Genomic DNA, 12,377 nt, shown 5'->3' on the forward strand with positions numbered 1-12,377 from the left:
TCGAGAGGACCAAAATTGATATAAATATCATCTAATTTGGAGAAGCATAAGTGTGTTTTCGAATTTTTGCCCACACATGTACCAATTGTTCAGGTCGGCCACATCATCATGTAGGCTCATGAAGCCCAATGGATGTGTCACTTCACCCTCAACGACTTGTATAAATACAAGTGACCTCTCACCTCATTTGGCATCATCTCTCACACATTCTTCTCTCTCCTAATTTGATTGGTTTGTACAGCAATTGGGCAGCCGAATTCTTCTCACACGTGTCGCTGGAAAAGACGACGAATTACAGAGCCAAATTGCAGGATTGTTGCAGGGTTTGACCAGTGTTGACCAAGGGATACTTGACCAAGTTTCACTGTGATTTTTGGATCAAAATTTTGGTTTTGGAGAGCTGCATCTATTGGCATAAAACCGAGGTATTCTGAGCACTTTGACTAGGGCTAACCGCCAGAGTTGATCGCAGGATTTGACCAAGTTTGACTATTGTTTTCATGACTGTTTTGGGATGACTTTGACCATCTAAGGAGGTTGAGTTTGACTTGGTATGACCAAGATGCATTGTAGATGATTTTTTGTTGTTTTGACTAGCGTTGACTTTCTGGTTAGGGTTGTTGACTGCTGCCGAAAATTTACAGATTTGACAAGGTTGTTTTGACTATCATTTGGCAAGTCCATTTTAACTTATTGTACTCTCTCTCTCTGTTGAACATTTGATATAATAATAAGAAGAATTGATCAAAAGGTTTTCCCCATCTTGGGGTTTTTCCCTAGCATTCGCCAAATCTGGTGTTCTCTTGTCTTCTGCGTTTTGTTATTCATGTTCTATCTACACTTACTGTCAATATTATTTATGGTTAATGTGATTGCTATTGGAAACTAAATTGGAAATTTTCATTGGGCTACTAAAGGAACATTGAAGTAATTGCGCAAAGCATAGAACATACCATTATTATCTAAATTTAACACCTTCCTTTCTCTTGACCATTCTTTACTTGGAATTCATCATTCTGAGGTCTTTGAATTATTCCTTTTGATAACAGCCAAGACTCCTCTTGAATACTGGAGATCCACAATTGATCAAATGTTGTTCTCACGATACCGGAAGAAAAAGAATCTCGTGAATTTGCAAACCATTTAGAGTTATAGTCACAAGTTTTGAGTCATTAATGATTTCTCCAATGCCCTTGAGCTAATCTTGCAATTGAGAGATATTTATGAAGAAGGAGGTCACAGAGTTTGACCTAGTCATTCGACTATTACATAGCTCATTTCTTAAGATCATCTTTTGTTCAACGTTGTTGACTATATATAGCCCTACTAGGGTATCATAAACTTGTTTTGAGGTCTTCATTCTTGAAACAAAAGGAATCAAGTGGTCTTTGATGGATTCAACAACAATCCTCTTGGCCTTGATTTCCATTCTCTTGTGTTGAACCTTTTCCTCGTTATTCTGAGGCTCGGGAACCATGCCTTTCACATATTTCAAGACATCATTTTCTCTGACAATGAGATCTATTCTAGTCTTCCAAGCCTTGAATTTTGATGCCCCTTCCAACTCATGTTCAGGCTTGATAGAGGAGTCCATGGTCAAGGATCTAGTCAAAGATTAGACTGTCGGTGCAAGTTTCTTTAAGAGTGATCTCATGCCATTTTTCTTCACCAATGCTCTGATACAATGTTGATTTTACAAGTGCAATAGATACAAGGACTAATTTCTAAAACTAATAATTACTTCTAATGATGTAGATATTATCTTAATTCTTTAGCACTTCCAGTCAATCATTAAGCAATTATACTTAAGAAATTCAACCATAAAAAATAGTAGGACAGTGGAGATCATAATGAAACAATGATGCACAAAACAACACAAATTTTAACCTGGGAAAACCCACTTGGGGGAAATAACCCAACAACTTTTTCTTTAGAGAAATTATTCATTTCAACAAGAGATACAATCTGATCCTTACAGTAAAAATAAATTCAAATTGACCAATAGCAAAACCCAAGTCAAACTTGGTCAAACTGCTTATAGATATCCTTAGTCAATTGTGGTCAATCTGCCAATAAATTCGGTCTGACCAGAGATAGGTCTACTCAGAAATTCGGCCTTCTACCCAAAGATAGCTCTGCCCAGAAATAAGGCATTCCCCCCACGTGTGAAGTCAACCTAAGGGAAAACAAAGATGAAATGGCTGCACTGATCTGATCAACTTCGGCTTCCTTTGTCTCTCTCTTCTTCATTTAGGTGAACAAAAGATCTTATGCTTGTGTGATCAAATGGATGTCCAAATGAGTGAGACAAGCTTTCTTTATATAGTAATCAAGTAGGTAGAATAGGAGGGTCTTTAAGGTAGGTCGACTTGAACTTGTGGAGCCAAAATTTGAATTTCAAAACATTGTTTTTCCCTCTTTGAAGCTGACTTGCAATTTAAATTCATATTTATTATTTCTTTGGGCTACATCACATTATGAAGACCGACCATAGCTACAAAAATTAAATGAAAGAGGTTAATTAAATGAGTGTATGGACTTGTAATAGATCATTTTACTTCTTTCAGCTCCTTAAAAACAGTGTCTTCCCTTGGCACACACAAAATACAAACAGAGAAATGACCAATCACATTATATTGGGTAACCATATATCTTAGCGTAGAGATTCTTCATAGGGAAGCCCCTATTGTGATTCATTGCAAGGTTACTTGGGAGCAAGAGCGACATTTTTAGAAGCTCCCAGTTTGGGAGCGATTTTTTTATATGATATATATTTTTTTATATTTTTTATATTTTGATGCATATATGTCAACAAAAGCATGTAGAATGATGAGTTAGATATAAAAAGCATAAAAAACATAGATTGAACCATATAACAACAATAATCTAGAAGTTATAATTTTCATCAACCACGTCCACAAGTTAGTAACATACAACATATTGAGTCTCATGATTCATCAATCTTAAAGTTTCAAGCTTTCAAAATTCAATATAATCATAATTGATCACCAAAGTTGTACTTGTAAGCTAAGTGTAACCATTACAACAAAGAATATTTAACATGAAATGAAACAACTTTCAACTTTCACGAAGCATCATATTCATAATTCATTACCAATTAGTTATAATTGCCAACTTCAAACTTCAAACTTAAATTGTCATATATTGTTTACAAAAAATATCATAATAAATATGAAAGAGTCAACAGTTATTAAAACTACTAGAAACTAGAAAAGACAAGTAAATCTATTCTCTACAGCTTCCTCTTGCCACGAGAAATGTCTAATTTCTGAGCAAGTCGTGGTGGTCTTCCAGGAATCTCTTCCTGCACAGTCCCACGACCAGAACCAGAAGGCACATGCCCTCCACATGAGGATGTACATGGAGTCTGCGGTAGCAAAGGAACAAGACTTGGAACTCGAGCACTGGCATTGCTACTGGATGGTGGGGGTGGCATGGTTGTGTCTTAAAGTTTCAAGCTTTCAAAATTCAATATAATCATAATTGATCACCAAAGTTGCACTTGTAAGCTAAGTGTAACCATTACAACAAAGAATATCTAACATGAAATGAAACAACTTTCAACTTTCACGAAGCATCATATTCATAATTCATTACCAATGAGTTATAATTGCCAACTTCAAACTTCAAACTTAAATTGTCATATATTGTTTACAAAAAATATCATAATAAATATGAAAGAGTCAACAGTTATTAAAACTACTAGAAACTAGAAAAGACAAGTAAATCTATTATCTACAGCTTCCTCTTGCCACGAGAAATGTCTAATTTCTGAGCAAGTCGTGGTGGTCTTCTAGGAATCTCTTCCTGCACAATGCCACGACCAGAACCAAAAGGCACATGCCCTCCACGTGAGGATGTACATGGAGGCAGCGGCAGCAAAGGAACAAGACTTGGAACTCAAGCACTGGCATTGCTACTAGATGGTGGGGGTGGCATGGTTGTTGTTGCTTCATCTTCATCTCTCATAAGTTCTGCTTCCAATTCTTCAAGATGTATAGTGCCATCCTCCAAATTATCGTCCTCTGGGTGGTTGTCCCAAATTTTATATGTTGGATCCTCATAAGCCCGATCACAATAATGATTCAACAACCTCAAGTTGTAGTGCACATAAACCAAGCTTTCTGCCTGGTTTTCATTAAGGTTGTTTCTTCTCACATTATGTATGAAGTTGTAGGTGCTCCAACACCTCTCTACAGAAGAAATATTTACAACCTGCGAGAAAACATTTTTTGCCAATTTTGGCAAAAATCCCATGCTGCCATGTGCTTCCCAACCTGTGAGAGCGTCAGATCTGTCTCTATCTTCCATTGCATGCAAAGAACCAAACAAACCAATGCAACTGAAGTATCTGCCTAATTCAAGACGCAGATTAGCACACTCCTCCCTGTCAGGTACCAACTTGTCTAATGCTTGCATATATCCTGTAGATACCTCTGGATCTATATGGGGTTTGACCCTAACCCCACCCCCAGGTGCAGGTTGGCCCAACCAAGATGGAGAGTAGTATTTTGGCATAAGGATATACGCCAAGGCATGTAGTGGAACATTAAGTTTATTCCACTGTGTATACACACAATTGTGAATCAGTGTATACAAGTTGGGATCATCTTTCTAAACAATATCTTTTGTTTGCCCCAACATGGTATACATCTGCTCATACACCTCCCCAATCAGTGGTTTATCTGTATCTGCAAACCGAATCATGTTATAAATGGGGTTGGTGAATTCCAATACTTGCCTCACACATGCCCAAAACTGACCATCCAGAGCGGTCTGCTCCACCTGTTCAAAACCTTGCTTGTCAGCTACATTTGTAGCCCTTTCTTTTAATACCTGCCAGCGTGGACTTGATACCATGCTAGCCAATGACTCTCTTACCTTCAAAAGGAGCCTGAAGGTGAGGTAATAGCTAGCAAATCTAGTCTTTGCAATCTTCAACAACTCCAATCTTGAGTGACTGCGAAAAAGCCCATGGGTATTGCTATGATTTGTAATAAATTTTATCATTTGTTTGCCTCTCTTGTACAAATCACCAATCCATTTGTATTGTTAGTTTTTGTTCTTAATAATATCATGCATCAAAAGGTTCATTGTGTGAACCAAACACCCAGACCAAAATATGTTGGGGTATTTATCCTCAATAATTGCTCTCACTGCATTAAAATTAGCAGCATTATCAGTGATGACTTGGATGACACTGTATGGCCCAATATGTTCAATTGTTTCAACTAATGGTTCTGCAATGTTGATGTCGATCTTGAACTTCTCTAAGTAATCATATGCTGAAAGAAAGATGGCACCATTAATAGACACAGCAAGAACACTTATCAATGGCTTGCCCTTTACATTTGTCCATCCATTAGATACAATGGACACCCCATGCTCAGTCCAAGAATTTGTCATTCTACTCAAAGAATGTGATATTTTTGCTTTTTCATGATAAAGTCCAACGGTTCTAGCCTTGTCATACCCAGGGCTCTTGTATCCTTTAGGGGAATCATTTATGGCAGAAACCATTTCATGCCAATAAGATGAGCGAAGAATATTGAATGGTATCCCACATGCATAGAGAAACCGGTAAATTTTTGAATCCACATCATTCCTACACCCTTCATAAAGGAAATCTGATATGGTTGTACGCCTTAAAGAGATGTTTGGTCATGTGCCTCCATATCCACCGCCATGGGAGGATGCTGAAGGAGTTATTTGCGCATGTTGATGTGATTGTGAGTTATGTTCAAAGAAACCCTTTGATTTTTTAGATTTCTATTAGGCTTCCTCCTCTTCCCTTATGTATTTGGCTCTATCTGTTGTTGACACACTTGCACAAGCTTTGATTCCTATTGGTTTATCTTCATCTCATGGCCTTTTCCCACAGAGGTGCCTTCTGGCACGGGTGTATGAGCCTATGTAAGTTTTGTTGCAATGAGGGCATTCAAATTTAGTGGTTCCACCCCCTTTCACTCCTTTAAGCCTAGAAACATATTTCCACGATGAGGTTTAGTCTTGTTTAGTTTTTTGGGTTGAATCATGTTCACTCTCTTCCCCCTCACCAAGGTACTCCTCTCCGAGGTTTTCATCAAATCCACTATAACCCACTTCTTCATCCTCTTCTCCATGATTAACCCTCCTTCTACTCTCCAACACCATAATAACCAAAAAAAGAACCAAGAAGAAAATTCCAAGCCATATAACCATGATGTTTGGACTTTGAAGTTGTGAGTCTACAAAAAAATGGAGGAATGGGAATGGGAAATAGAGAAAAAAAAATTTATTTATTTAACAATGAACATAAAAAAAATGTTATATTAGTGTGTAGATCCTACCTCTTTGGCCTTCAATCCCAAGCTCCAATCTCCCCTTGCAAGCTCCTCCAAACTCCTCTCTCACCAAGCTCCTCTCTCCAAGCTCCAAACTCTCTTGCTCCTCTTACTCTCCAAAGGATGAAGTGAATAATGGGAGGGGAGATTGTCTATTTATCTTTTTCCCTCTCCCCTTTCCCTCCCTTTCCTCTCCCTCTCTAGCGTCGGTCGTCGCCCCTCCCTCTCAGAGATGCGGCCTTTTTTTCGGCATCGAATGGGAGCGCTTTTTAAGAGGGGGGAGCAGTCGGGAGCGATCGCTGCTCGACCACTCCCTCCTCCTAAAAAGCACTCCCAGAGCGTACGAGAGCAGTCAAGGAGTGAACGCTCCCGACCGCTTCCATAAACACTCCTGAAAAACCAGGGAGCGTTTTTTTGCCAGGAGCGCGCTCCCAAATAGCTCCCGACCGGAACACAAATTCAGAGCGGGGACGTGAAGGGGGGTGCGCTCCCCCACAACCCTGATTAAAACTACTAGAAACTAGAAAAGACAATTAAATCTGTTATCTACAAATTCCTTTTGCCACAAGAAATATCTAATTTCTGAGCAGGTCGTGTTGGTCTTCTAGGAATCTCCTCTCGCATAGTCCCACGACCAGAACCAGAAGGCACATGCCCTCACGTGAGGATATACATGGAGGTGGCGGTGGCAGCAAAGGAACAAGACTTGGAACTCGAGCACTGGCACTGCTACTGGATGGTGGGGGTGGCACGGTTATTGTTACTTCATCTTCATCTCTCATAAGTTCTGCTTCCAATTCTTCAAGATGTATAGTGCCATCCTCCAAATTATCATCCTCTGCGTGGTTGTCCCAACTTTTATATGTTGGATCCTCATAAGCCCGATCACAATAATGACTCAACAACCTCAAGTTATAGTGCACATAAACCAAGTTTTCTGCCCGTTTTCATTGAGTCTGTTTCTTCTCACATTATGTATGAAGTTGTAGGTTCTCCAACACCTCTCTGCAAAAGAAGTATTTACAACCTGTGAGAGAACTTTTTTTTACAATTTTGGCAAAAGTCCCATGCCGCCATATGCTTCCCACCATGTGAGAGCATCAAATATGTCTCTATCTTCCATTGCATGCAAAGAACCAAACAAACCAGCGCAACTAAAGTATCTGCCTAATTCAAGACACAGATTAACACACTCCTCCCTATCAGGTACCAACTTGTCTAATGCTTGCATATATCCTGTAGATACCTCTGGATCTGTATGGGTTTTGACCCTAACCCAACCCCTAGGTGCAGGTTGGCCCAACCAAGATGGAGACTAGTATTTTGGCATAAGGATATACGCCAAGGCATGTAGTGGAACATTAAGTTTATTCCACCGTGTATACACACAATTGTGAATCAGTGTATACAAGTTGGGATCATCTTTCTGAACAATATCTTTTATTTGCCCCAACATGGTATCCATCTGCTCATACACATCCCAATCATTAGTTTATCTATATTTGCAAAATGAATCATGTTATAAATGGGCTTGGTGAATTCCAATACTTGCCTCACACGCGCACAAAACTGACCATCAAAAGCAGTCTCCTCCACCTGTTCAAAACCTTGCTTGTCAGCTGCATTTGTAGCCCTTTCTTTAATACCTGCCAGCGAAGTCACCAGGTTCGTGTTCGTGTTTGAGTTCGGCGACCTTGAAATTCGAATAAAGTTCGGCACCTAAAATTTTGCCAATAAAGTTCAACATAAAATTCGACATATAGAAATTTGAAAAAAAAATGTATATATATATATAATCAATTTAAAGTCAAATTCAAAGTCCATAATGCACATTGCAAACACATAAGATTATTGCTCAAACATTTAAATCATTTCCACATAATTTTATAAACCATGAAAGCGAGTGCTAATAAAGAACCAACTTCCATACATGTAACATAGTAAACAAGGTGAGAAATTCATCATAGACATTCGCACCCATATCAAATTCAACAAAACCATGGGCCATATCAGATTTCATATATTGAAAAACAATCTGATAAAAAAATATTCAAAATATATAAACTCGAAAGTTTAAAGCAGCTAGCAGTTTTAGAAAATTGTTCATGCAAAAAGTAAATTAGAAATCTAAACCAGGAACACAAGTTTTATTCTTGATGTTCCTGTGGCCCACTTGTTATATCAAAAAGTTATATATCATCAAGAGCAGTAGGAGCTGTGAATCCGCTAGATGCTTCAGCATCAAATTGAAAATTTAATTAATATTTAATAATATAATTTATATTTTGAAAAATATTATACAATTTAAAAGTGTAATAAGAAAATGTATGTGTGTATTTCTGTGGAAAGAAATCAACCCACAATTATACTCATATTTAAATAAGAGTGTTTAAGCTCAAAACTATTATAACAATATTCTTATGGACATCAAAACTCAACATATCACTAAAGAGGATTGAAACTTAGATATAAATTGGAATCATTCTACTCAACCAATATGTATAACAATAATTGAATACATATATATTTATAAAAAAATAAAATTATTTTTTTTAAATATAATTTTACAAAAAAAATTAATTTTATAATTTAAAAAGATAAATTTATTATTAAAAATGTTAAATAGAAAATTTTAAATTTAAATGCATATAAATAATCATCCACCCACCCGAATATATATATATATATATATAATTATTATTATTTTATATTGTTTTAAATAAGCTTTTGGATTTAAGCCTAACGTTACCTAACATCCATTTTCTCTCACAATCTGTTGGATGTTTAGCAATAAGCTCACAATATATCGTTAATATTACATTGTGTTATGTTAGTATTGCATTGCATTACGGAGAAGATTTCACAGTTTCTTTGTTTGTCTCTCCTTAATTATATTTGAAGGAATAGCTTTGACGTGGAGAAATCACAATGCACAATGAAGGTTCTGTCACATGGATAAACTACAATGAACAATTCAAGTGTTGTCACATGGATAAAGGTACCGGATTGTAAATTAGAGATGTCTCAAGTATTGCACGTGGTCAGAAATAGGATTTAGTCTTCAATCATGCATGTTCCAACCTTACGGGGTTATCATGACTGTGGACTGGTCGGTTCTGTTTTCACATTTATGGTCACTATGGTCACGGTTTTGTTTATAAAACAAAACATAGAATCTGTTGGCCGCAAGTTGGAACAAAACCAAACCCACGGGCCGACAAACGAATACAAATGAATAAATTGTGCAACCTTACGGGTTATCATGACTGTGGACTGGTCGGTTCTGTTTTCACATTTATGGTCACTATGGTCACGGTTTTGTTTATAAAACAAAACATAGAATCTGTTGGCCGCAAGTTGGAACAAAACCAAACCCACGGGCCGACAAACAATCAAACCTAATTTTTTTTTAATTTTTAAATAACGAATACAAATGAATAAATTTATTTTTTTTAAATGGAGAAAAAACAAACCTAAACGAATACAAACGAATTTAATGGCGTTTTTTTTATTAAAGTTCGGCATTTTGTTTGGCGAACTTGAACGAATAAATTCAAATTCCGTTGAAGTTCGGCGAATTTCGAATTTATTCGTTCAAATTCACCAAACCCGGTGACTAAGCCTACCAGTGTGGACTTGATACCATGCTAGCCGATGACTCTCTTACCTTCAAAAGGTGCATGAAAGTGAGGTAATAGCTAGCAAATCTAGTCTTTGCAATCTTCAACAGCTCCAATCTTGAGTGACTGCGAAAAGGCCCATGGGTATTGCTATGATTTGTAATAAATTTTATCATTTGTTTGCCTCTCTTGTACAAATCACCAATCCATTTGTATTGTTGATTTTTGTTCTTAATAATATTATGCATCAAAAGGTTCATTGTGTGAACAAAACACCCAAACCAAAATATGTTGGGGCATTTATCCTCAATAATTGCTCTCATTGCCTTACAATTAGCAGCATTATAAGTGATGACTTGGATGTCATTGTATGGCCCAATAGTTTAATTGTTTCGAGTAATGGTTCTGCAATGTTGATGTCAGTCTTGAACTTCTCTGAGTAATCATATGCTGAAATAAAGATGGCACCACTAACAGACACAGCAAGAACACTTATCAAAGGCTTTCCTTTTACATTTGTCCACCCATCAGATGCAATGGACATCCCATGCTCAATCCAAGAATTTGTCATTCTACTCAAAGAATGTGACATTTTGTTTTTTCATGATCAAGTCCAACTATTCTAGCCTTGTCATACCCAGGGCTCTTGTATCCTTTAGGGGCATCATTTATGACAGAAACCATTTCATGCCAATAAGTGAGCGAAGAACTTTGAATGGTATCCCACATGCATAGAGAAACCGGTAAATTTTTGAATCCACATCATTCCTACACCCTTCATCAAGGAAATCTGATATGGTTCTACGCCTTAAAGAGATGTTTGGTCCTGTGCCTCCATATCCACTGCCATGGGAGGATGTTGAAGGAGTTTTTTGTGCATGTTGATGTGATTGTGAGCTATGTTCAAACAAACCCTTTGATTTTTTAGATTTGTATTCGGCTTCCTCCTCTTCCCTTATGTATTTGGCTCTATCTGTTGCTGACACACTTGCACAAGTTTTGATTCCTATTGGTTTATCTTCATCCCATGGTGTTTTCCCACAAAGGTGCCTTCTGGCATGAGTGTATGAACTTGTGTAAGTTTTGTTGCAATGGGGGCATTCAAAGTTAGTGGTTCCACCCCCTCTCCCTCCTTCACGCCTAGAAACATATTTCCACAATGGGGTTTGGTCTTGTTTAGTTTTTTGGCCTGAATCATGTTCACTCTCTCCCCCCTCACCAAGGTACTCATCTCCGGGGTTGTCATCAAATCCACTATAACCCACTTCTTCATCCTCTTCTTCATGATCAACCCTCCTCCTTCTACTTTCCAACACCATAATAACCAAAAAATGAACCAAGAAGAAGAAAATGCCAAGCCATAACCATGATGTTTGAACTTTGAAGTTTTGAGTCTGCAAAAAAATGGAAGAATGGGAAATAGAGAAAAAAAAAATATTTATTTATCAATGAACATATAAATAAATTTAACAAACAAACAAACAAAAAAATATTGTTGGATTTGAGTGTAGATCCTACCTCTTTGGCCTTCAATCCCAAGCTCCAATCTCCCCTTGCAAGCTCCTCAAGCTCCTCTCTCACCAAGCTCCTCTCTCCAAGCTCCAAACTCTCTCTTGCTCCAAACTCTCTTGTTCCTCTTTCTCTCCAATGGATGAAATGAATAATGGGAGGGAAGAGGGTCTATTTATCTTTCCCCCCCCCCCCCGCTTTCTCTCCCTTTCCTCTCCCTCTCCACCATCGGTCGTCATCCCTCCCTCTCCGCCACGCAACCTTTTTTCAGCACCGAACAGGAGCGCTTTTTAAGAGCGGAGAGCGGTCGGGAGCGATTGCTCCCCAGTCGCTCCCTCCTCTTAAAAAGCACTCCCGGAGCGTACGGGAGCGGTCAAGGAGAGAACTCGCCTGACTGCTCCCCTAAACGCTCCCAAAAAACTAGGGAGTGTTTTTTTTTTGCCGCGAGCGATTTCAGGAGCGTGCTCCCAACTATCTCCCAAATAGCTCCCGACCGGAGCGCGAATTCGGAGCAGGGATGTGGGGGGGGCACTCCCCCGCAACCCTGATTCATTGTCTCACCCTGAAAAGAGGGAAGACAAACCTAGGTGATAGTGGTTGGTTTTCCAAATTGCCATCGAATTGTCCTAAGTGAAAATCTTACACATCCATTGTGACAAATCAAGTGGTAACACAATGTATGTGGTAACAGGTCCAAATCATGTTAATAACTTTAGGTAATATCTTTTGATTTACAATTAGTCGGCATAGAATTAGTTTCAAGACTAGAATTTATCAATGGGAAGCTATTGGAGAGTTTTGGTGTCTAGAATACAAGCACCACATAGGTGTAGACAAAAGTTTAAACGGTTTTGAAAACAATCACTACATTTCTTCTTAGTAAGTGATTAGCCATCGGTCAGCT

General features: G+C 38.1%; 1 protein-coding gene across 1 annotated transcript in view; it reads right to left on the bottom strand.

The window, feature by feature from the left end:
- The window catches only part of LOC149148902 (diacylglycerol O-acyltransferase 2D-like), a 217,563-nt gene that overhangs the window by 125,126 nt on the left and 80,060 nt on the right, over positions 1-12,377 (bottom strand). The window lies entirely within an intron of this gene.

The sequence above is a fragment of the Pinus tabuliformis genome, chromosome 9 (genome assembly GCF_031772625.1).
Source record: "Pinus tabuliformis cultivar Carrire ecotype Pingquan chromosome 9, CPIR1, whole genome shotgun sequence".
In the NCBI taxonomy this organism is placed as follows: Eukaryota; Viridiplantae; Streptophyta; class Pinopsida; order Pinales; family Pinaceae; genus Pinus; species Pinus tabuliformis.